Source organism: Nicotiana attenuata, unplaced genomic scaffold (genome assembly GCF_001879085.1).
Source record: "Nicotiana attenuata strain UT unplaced genomic scaffold, NIATTr2, whole genome shotgun sequence".
NCBI classification, from domain to species: domain Eukaryota; kingdom Viridiplantae; phylum Streptophyta; class Magnoliopsida; order Solanales; family Solanaceae; genus Nicotiana; species Nicotiana attenuata.
In genome coordinates this window covers 136,285-143,504 of record NW_017670439.1, presented here as the reverse complement: position 1 = coordinate 143,504, position 7,220 = coordinate 136,285, and the positions used below count along the sequence as shown (strand labels likewise).

At 35.7% G+C, this 7,220-nt stretch overlaps 1 long non-coding RNA gene across 2 annotated transcripts in view; it reads right to left on the bottom strand.

The window, feature by feature from the left end:
• Positions 1-6,702: 6,702 nt before the first annotated feature.
• Positions 6,703-7,220, bottom strand: part of LOC109239432 — a 3,518-nt gene continuing 3,000 nt past the window's right edge. For both annotated transcript variants that reach the window (XR_002069895.1, XR_002069896.1), the window contains one exon: positions 6,703-7,016. This is a non-coding gene — a long non-coding RNA (uncharacterized LOC109239432). The remainder of the gene's footprint in view (positions 7,017-7,220) is intronic.

Here is a 7,220-nt window from a genome sequence, read left to right as displayed (position 1 = left end):
TTCTAATTTTGATTCTTTCTGACTCAAGACTTCACGGCTTCAAATTTAAACCACCTTGCCCTACATAAGTGGCATTCGATTCTTCAATCTCATAATAGGCTGGTAGTCATTGAGAGGCGTTCTTTCCCTACCCAATCTAAAGATTTAGGAGTTCGATTGCTGGCAACCTAGACGATATGTTAGAGGAAAAAACAAACATGTAATGCTAAGTATGACACTGATGGGCAATCATATTTTTATTTGGGTTTCTTGGTACAATAGGTCATAGAAAATGCCTTTGACATTATCCAATATGCAAGCCTCCAGGTCCCTTCAACAGATTTAGTCTCTTGGTCAAAGATATTGTAGTCTTTCACTCCAATGAGAAAGCCAGTCACTTGAGCATTCAAGACCCTGCAAATAATGGAAAATTTATTAACTGAAACGTTCTCTCTAACTTCATAAGCTAGAAGTAAAGTTGCATACACACTACCCTCCTTAGACCGCACTTGTGGAAGCATACTGGGTTTGTTGTTGTATGATACTATAAACCTGGAAATATATGTGTGAGCACGTGATTTTTGCCCTAACCAAATTATTCCAAAAGTTTCAAATAATTGATTTCTTTATTATTTTACAATTTTTGTGAATTTTTGTTAAATTTTTGTGTTAATTGGTGGCATTTTTTTTATTTATATGAAAATACAAAAAATATGCACTTGCATTTAAGGATTTAATTTCACAATTTTAGGTATTAATTAGTTTTAGAACAAAATTTAAAGAAAATTGCCAAAACCATAGTTTCTCTGCATTTTTAATTGTTAATTGTTGCGTTTATCTTTAAATAGGGTTTTTAAATAATTTAAGGAGTTAAATAGTTTAATTAGGTCCTTGTTTTGTTTTAGCATTTTATAAAACCAGAATAAATAAATAAATACTAAAATACCAAAAAAATAAATAAATAAATAAATAAAATACAAAAGCAAAATCAAAAGGAAATTGAGTCCTTAATAGAAGATCCAAATTTGGGCTAAATTCACCCCTAGCCCAAATCAAAGCCCCACAATCCGTCTAAACCACCCCTGTTCCCAGCCCAAACCCGCATCCTAACCCGGTCCAATTCCTTTTGTAACAAAACGACGTCGTTTTTGTTAAAATTAATCCTGGCCGTCGAGGATCTTTGATCCAACGGTTGGGAAGTGGTTTAATCTTGATGTATATATGTCCAAACCCCACCCCACCCCCCTATCCGGTCATCTCTCTCACACCCCTATATACACCACCACTCCGCCTCTGTTCTCCGCCGTCCGCCGCCGGCCGGAAATCGTCTCCGCCGGCGGCCAACTTCCAATCACCCCCCAAATTTCACCATAGCCTCGTCTCCGTCTCCCCACCCCGAATCCACCATTGTTTTCTTCCAAATCCCAACCAAACGCTCCAAATCTGCAAAACCCTAGCCACCGTCGGCGAACGCCGGTCATTCCAATGGCCACCAGAAAAACACCATAGATGCTCCTTCTTCTCCTTTTTCCAACCCCCATGGTCATTTCCCTCGAATCTTCCCCCATCTCGTCGAATAATCGATTGAATATTTCCGGCCAAAACACAAAGTATGCCACACAGTCCCAAATTAACACCCTGTGACCGCCTGAGCCTCCTCTACCTAATCCCCATACCCGTTTGTCTCGAATCTACCTGGGTTTGCTCGAATCTTCATTTAAATTTTTCCGGCCAAAAACCCTAATTCAAAATCTTTGTGATTTCGGACCGTAATATCCATAACCAGGTGTTTTCTTATGAAAACACATGATTAGGGATATTACGTGTCAGGAATTTTGGAAGATTCAAATATTAATGGCTGGCCGGAGCTTTCATCAGTAAGTTTCTGATTGTTATTTTTATTTCATTTTTATTTTTCTTTATTTCTGTTTATCTGCATGCCTGTTTTGAATTAATAGGTCTACTGTTAAGTAAATTATTTTCTGTTAATTAGTAATAGTTGTTAGAGTAAAGCATGATTAAATGTGTTTTGTTAGTTTAATTGATAATAGTTTTTGATGAATTTGAGTCTGTGTTAACTCTGCAATTCGATTTATTTGATAGTTTTTATTTTATGATGTTTTGATTTTGCGGGACTGTTTGAGTGGGAACTCTGATTTTTATATTGGTTAAATGAATTGGTTATAGCTGATAATTATAATCCTTCAAATAATTTTGGACTGGGGTTTAGTACAGGTTAGTAATTTCAGAATAAATAAAAGGGTAATTTAGGCATAGAAAAGGATAGTTTTATTAGGAATAGTAATTTTTAAAGTAGGGAAGGGATAGTATAGGAATTGTAATGGATATAGGACTTTCTAGAATAGACTTTAGTATAGTTTTCAATAAAATAGGTGTTGTTACTTGGGTAACATGTTTAAAAATAAGGGACTAAAAGCTGAAAATGAGAAGGACTAAAAAGAAAACTAAAAATCTGAAGGAAGCCTTAGGCTTTGCCTATAAAAGGCACACCCATTGCCTTGTTTAAGGAAGGTTTTTTTTGGACACCCCTGAAATTCCCAGAGCTCCCAGCCACCAAATTTCCCTTCCAAAAGCCATTTTAGTCTTCAGATTACCATTTGAAATTCAAATATACAAAAATACAAAAAAAATTAGAAAACGGAAAACCAAAAATGCTACTGTTCCATTGCAATTAGAGACTGATTTCAGTTTTTATTCATCAATTCACATTCTGTAGTTACTATTGCTGTTTGTTGAAGTGTAGAGACTCAATTCAAGTACAATCGAATCAAATTAAGCGAGAATTTGGTTAGGCTATGCACCAGTGAAGTTTCATAAGGGTTTTAAGATAACACATACACGCTCTCTCTGTTTCAAAAAAATTGTTTTAGTTTGACTTGACATAAGATTTAATAAAGAAGGGAAGACTATGACAGGTTTCGGATCACATGTTTCAAAAGTTTTTATGGCGAATATACCATAATGACATCAATTACATTGTCAGCAAGGTTGTTAAGTACATCGCGAGGTATAAATTCAAGGGAATAGCAGATTTGTGATTCGAAAAGGGAAATAAAAAGAATATAAAGGAGAATCACATTATCTTTTAACTATTTGATTCTCATCGCTCTTAATTCCATCTCGAGTTTCCATAAGTATACAAAGGGAAAAGGAAAACTTCTGAGCTTACCGAAAAGGAATGACCATTGAGATTTTCTATATCACAAAGCTTATCAAGTTTTATACGAGGTAGAACTTTATTGTAATGTTTTTTTGTTCTTTTTTTTGACTTAGTTTGGGTGTTTCTTTGGTTGTCTACGCATTGGTGTTCATTTCTATTTGGTTTGCTGCTGTGTTAAAATGGATCTGCTAGATTCCGTTTGATTTTGAACTTTTGGGACTGCTAATTCATTTCTGGTTCGAAGCTGTGTGGTTGTTGCTGTGTGAACTCCTGTTTTTGTTGCCTTACTTCACTGGTTCTCAATACCTGCCTTTGTTCCTTTTTCCAGGTACATGTGCTTAGCCCTCGAGTCTACGAAATGAAATAAATCTGCTATTTGAAGTCGATCTCTGAGCTTCTTCTGCTTATGGTTGATCTTGATGTTTCAAACATTAGTTTATTAGACATTTCATGTGGTGTAATGGACTGATACTGGACTGTTTTAATTTTGAACTTTTAATTTTATTCTCATGAACACGTGAAATAAATAGTTATCAGTTTAAATTTGGTTTGACTTGTGAATGTAGCGCAGTGTAGTGTAGTTTAGTTTGTTTCCAGCAGGTATAGAAAATAAAGCAAACGCAATAATGGTATTGGTTGTGTGAGATGTAGTAATCTAGCTACTTCGTGTCCAATTCGTAGCTTGAATTACTCAAGCTATTTCCAGGATTGTACTGCACCTGGACGTGAAAATATTTGTACAGCTAAGTGTACTTGCTCACATAATTGAACCTATAAGTTGGCACTAGGATCCTTATCCTATAGGGCTCACACGCTAGGCCCAAAATCGCCACCCTTAATAATGCTCGCACCAACGCTTTGGGCCTGGATATCGTCATTGGGTCCAGATGCTGAACAGCCCTCCTGTGAATAAATTGACCAATTACTTGGGCCGGATTCGAATTCTTGAACTGCTGAAGGCTCTACCTCACTGGTCAAACTATGAGCTAAAGGTTAAAAGATATTTGTTAATTTTGGGCCTCTCAAGCTAGGTCGCACATTTGAACTAAGAGGATGTCCTTTTGTTCAGGTGTGGACTTGAGTTTGAGGGTCCGGATTCCTTAATTAATAGTTTACTGTTATTGTTAATAAATTAACTAGGCCCTTTAGAGATAACACTACAATAGAAAATCATAGTTTTCTTTTAGGATGGCCTTTAAATAAAACATGAGACGAGCCTCGCCGCATAAAACATAAAATTGCGGGGCCCTCATTAAATACTTTATTAAAATATTTAGAAATTCGGGACATGCCATTTAGCGAATCTTCATGGTTTCCCGCAAAGTTAATAAGGCGCTAGCCACTTTAGGCACGCTTTTAATAATTTTACTTTCCTAAACTCGGGTGCGCATTTCATGCAACCCAAATCCAAATCCCAAAACGTTGAATAAGAGGTGTTTAGGATCCGGGTGCATTTCATGTGACGTGATCCAAAAACACGCTCTTAAACGGCGTTCACTTTCGTAAAAACAAAATAAACTAAAAGCGGTAAATAATCTTAAAATTGCACTATAGGTTTAAATATGTATAAAAACCAGATTTTAGCCATTTATGATAATTTAAGCGACCGTGCTAGAACCACGGAATCCGGGGGTGCCTAACACCTTCCCTCGGGTCAACAGAATTCCTTACACAGAATTTCTGGTTCGCAGACTCCAATTGGGAAGTCGAAATTTTCCTCGATTTGGGATTTAAATTAAATCGGTGACTTGGGACACCAAAAGCCAATCCTATCCCAAGTGGCGACTCTAAAAATAAATAAATGATCCCATTTCGAATAATGTCACTTTAAATGGAAAAACTCCCTTATACATTTATCCTTCGGGGTAGGTGTATAAAAAAGGAGGTGTGACAATATGTTATTTTTATTTTATTTTATTTTAGTCTCTAGGGATACTTAAGTAATGTTGTTGTATTTCTTTCTACTAAACATTGGCAATCGTAATATTATGGACTAATATTGGTGCAGCGTATAGTTAAATAATCCAACAGGAGTTGAACACACACTACAAACATGACAGAAATGTTCAACAGGAGTTGAACGAACACTATAAACCTGAAAACTATTGCATTCTCACAATCGCGGTTGCTAAATGATTGTCATGTTAAGCATTTAAACTGATATAAACTTCAGTAGATCTAAAGATACTAAAACAATAGATAATTGTATGTCATTAGCTAGTAATGCATTGGTAATTTGTTTGTAAGACTAATTTATAAAAGTTTATTGCTCCTCAAAGTGTTAACCATCAGCAAATGGCAAAATGAATATATTGCAAGCTCAGACGCCTCAATTTTCAGAGTTGAATGTCAAAGGTTAGTAGAAAAAAGAACAAAAGAATGTTATCCTAAGAGAAAGATAGAATACCTTTTTTTTATCTAGCCTAGCGTGCTGTAAACCTACAGCCAACAAGAGCCAGATCAAAGACATTCCTTGCATTCTGTTATTCACCTCTCTTCTTAGTTGCTCAACTAATGAGCTTTCACAGGAAAACACTCAAAAAAGGTTCATAGGAGAAAGTTGTTCAGAGATGCTATCCTGTTAAGCACAACAACTTCCTCCAGAAGGAGAAGATTTTGTATTTTCTTACAACTGAAAATCATCATCAATTTATCATCTTGGTCGAAGAACGGTATCTTGCAAAGCACAACCCACAGAGTGCAAAATAATACATGTCAAAAGTTACTATTTATATAGTCAATTTTAAAATATAATAATTTCCATAAAGACCACAGTAGATTGTGTATGGTACCAGTAGGCCAGAGATGACTCAAGATCCTGGTAAATACTATTTGAAAAGCATCATCATCAACAAAATAAACAACATTGCAAAATTATTTGAAGTTGTTAAGGTGAAGAATTTTCAAAGAAGAATTATTTTTTTCGAAACTGGTACCAATCAAAGAAGAATTAACTAATGATATATGTTTCATACAGAAGGATCATATTTCAAGGTGAATTATCTTGAGATTTTTTGGTCATAGCTTGTAAGACAAATCAAGATTTCCATAAAAGATATCAAATGTTGGTTTTCTCCTTAAAGTTCTACTACAGAAATTGCTCCTAAAACTTCTAATACAGGAAATCTCATTACCTTAGAAGTTAATGATAATAGCACCTAGAGTACAAAATGGAAGACTGCTATAACGCTCGATATTTCACAAAAAATGACATAAAAGGAACCATGTTGTTGTAATATACTCTTTACGTATGGAATAGCCACGTAAAACAATGACCATGATGCAACCTCAATTAGCATATTACCAGTAAATGGGAAGTAACAAATTCTGCGTCTCCAACTCCTATATGCTCACATATCATGCCCGGCAATAAGAACTAATTAATTAGGACAAACTGAAAAATACTTTTGTAGTTACATAAACATAGGGGAAAGAGAGTTTCAAATTGTGGAGAAAAAAAAAGGCACACAGCTCTCTGTTAACAATATATTTTAAAACATCATCACACATAAAAATACTTAATATAGGAAAATGGTGGTAGATAATGAAGATCAGATTACCTGTATTAGAGGAAGGGACTTTCGTCAATATTGGTTCTCTTGCACAAGTATTACTTGAGCAGATTATCACTTAACTGTATATAGTGTCTTGAAGGGGAATTCAGAACAAAGTAATAAACAAATATGGTGGTAGCTATCTATTATTTTGATTCTTCGTATAGTCGCAGCAATGGAATGCAACAGCTTCTCTAACTTCATGCTTGACATTTGGAGCCCGTGATTGCATGCAATTGCTGTTATAGCCAATCCCAATAATCCACCAGCAACAACTTGCATTCCGGATGCATCACAACTTTCTGTAAAATTCCAAGCCTCAGCCCATGAAGACTTCTAAGCAGTAAGTAACACATGCTGCACACACTTGAGTAGAAAACATAGGCATAGAGATCTAATGCTGCACACACTTGAGTAAAATTCTTTTTTGTCCGGGGGGGGGGGGGGTCTGGGGTAGGGGGAGGAATTGGGGTGGGTGGTGGCAGGAAAATGAAAAAACAGGAAAT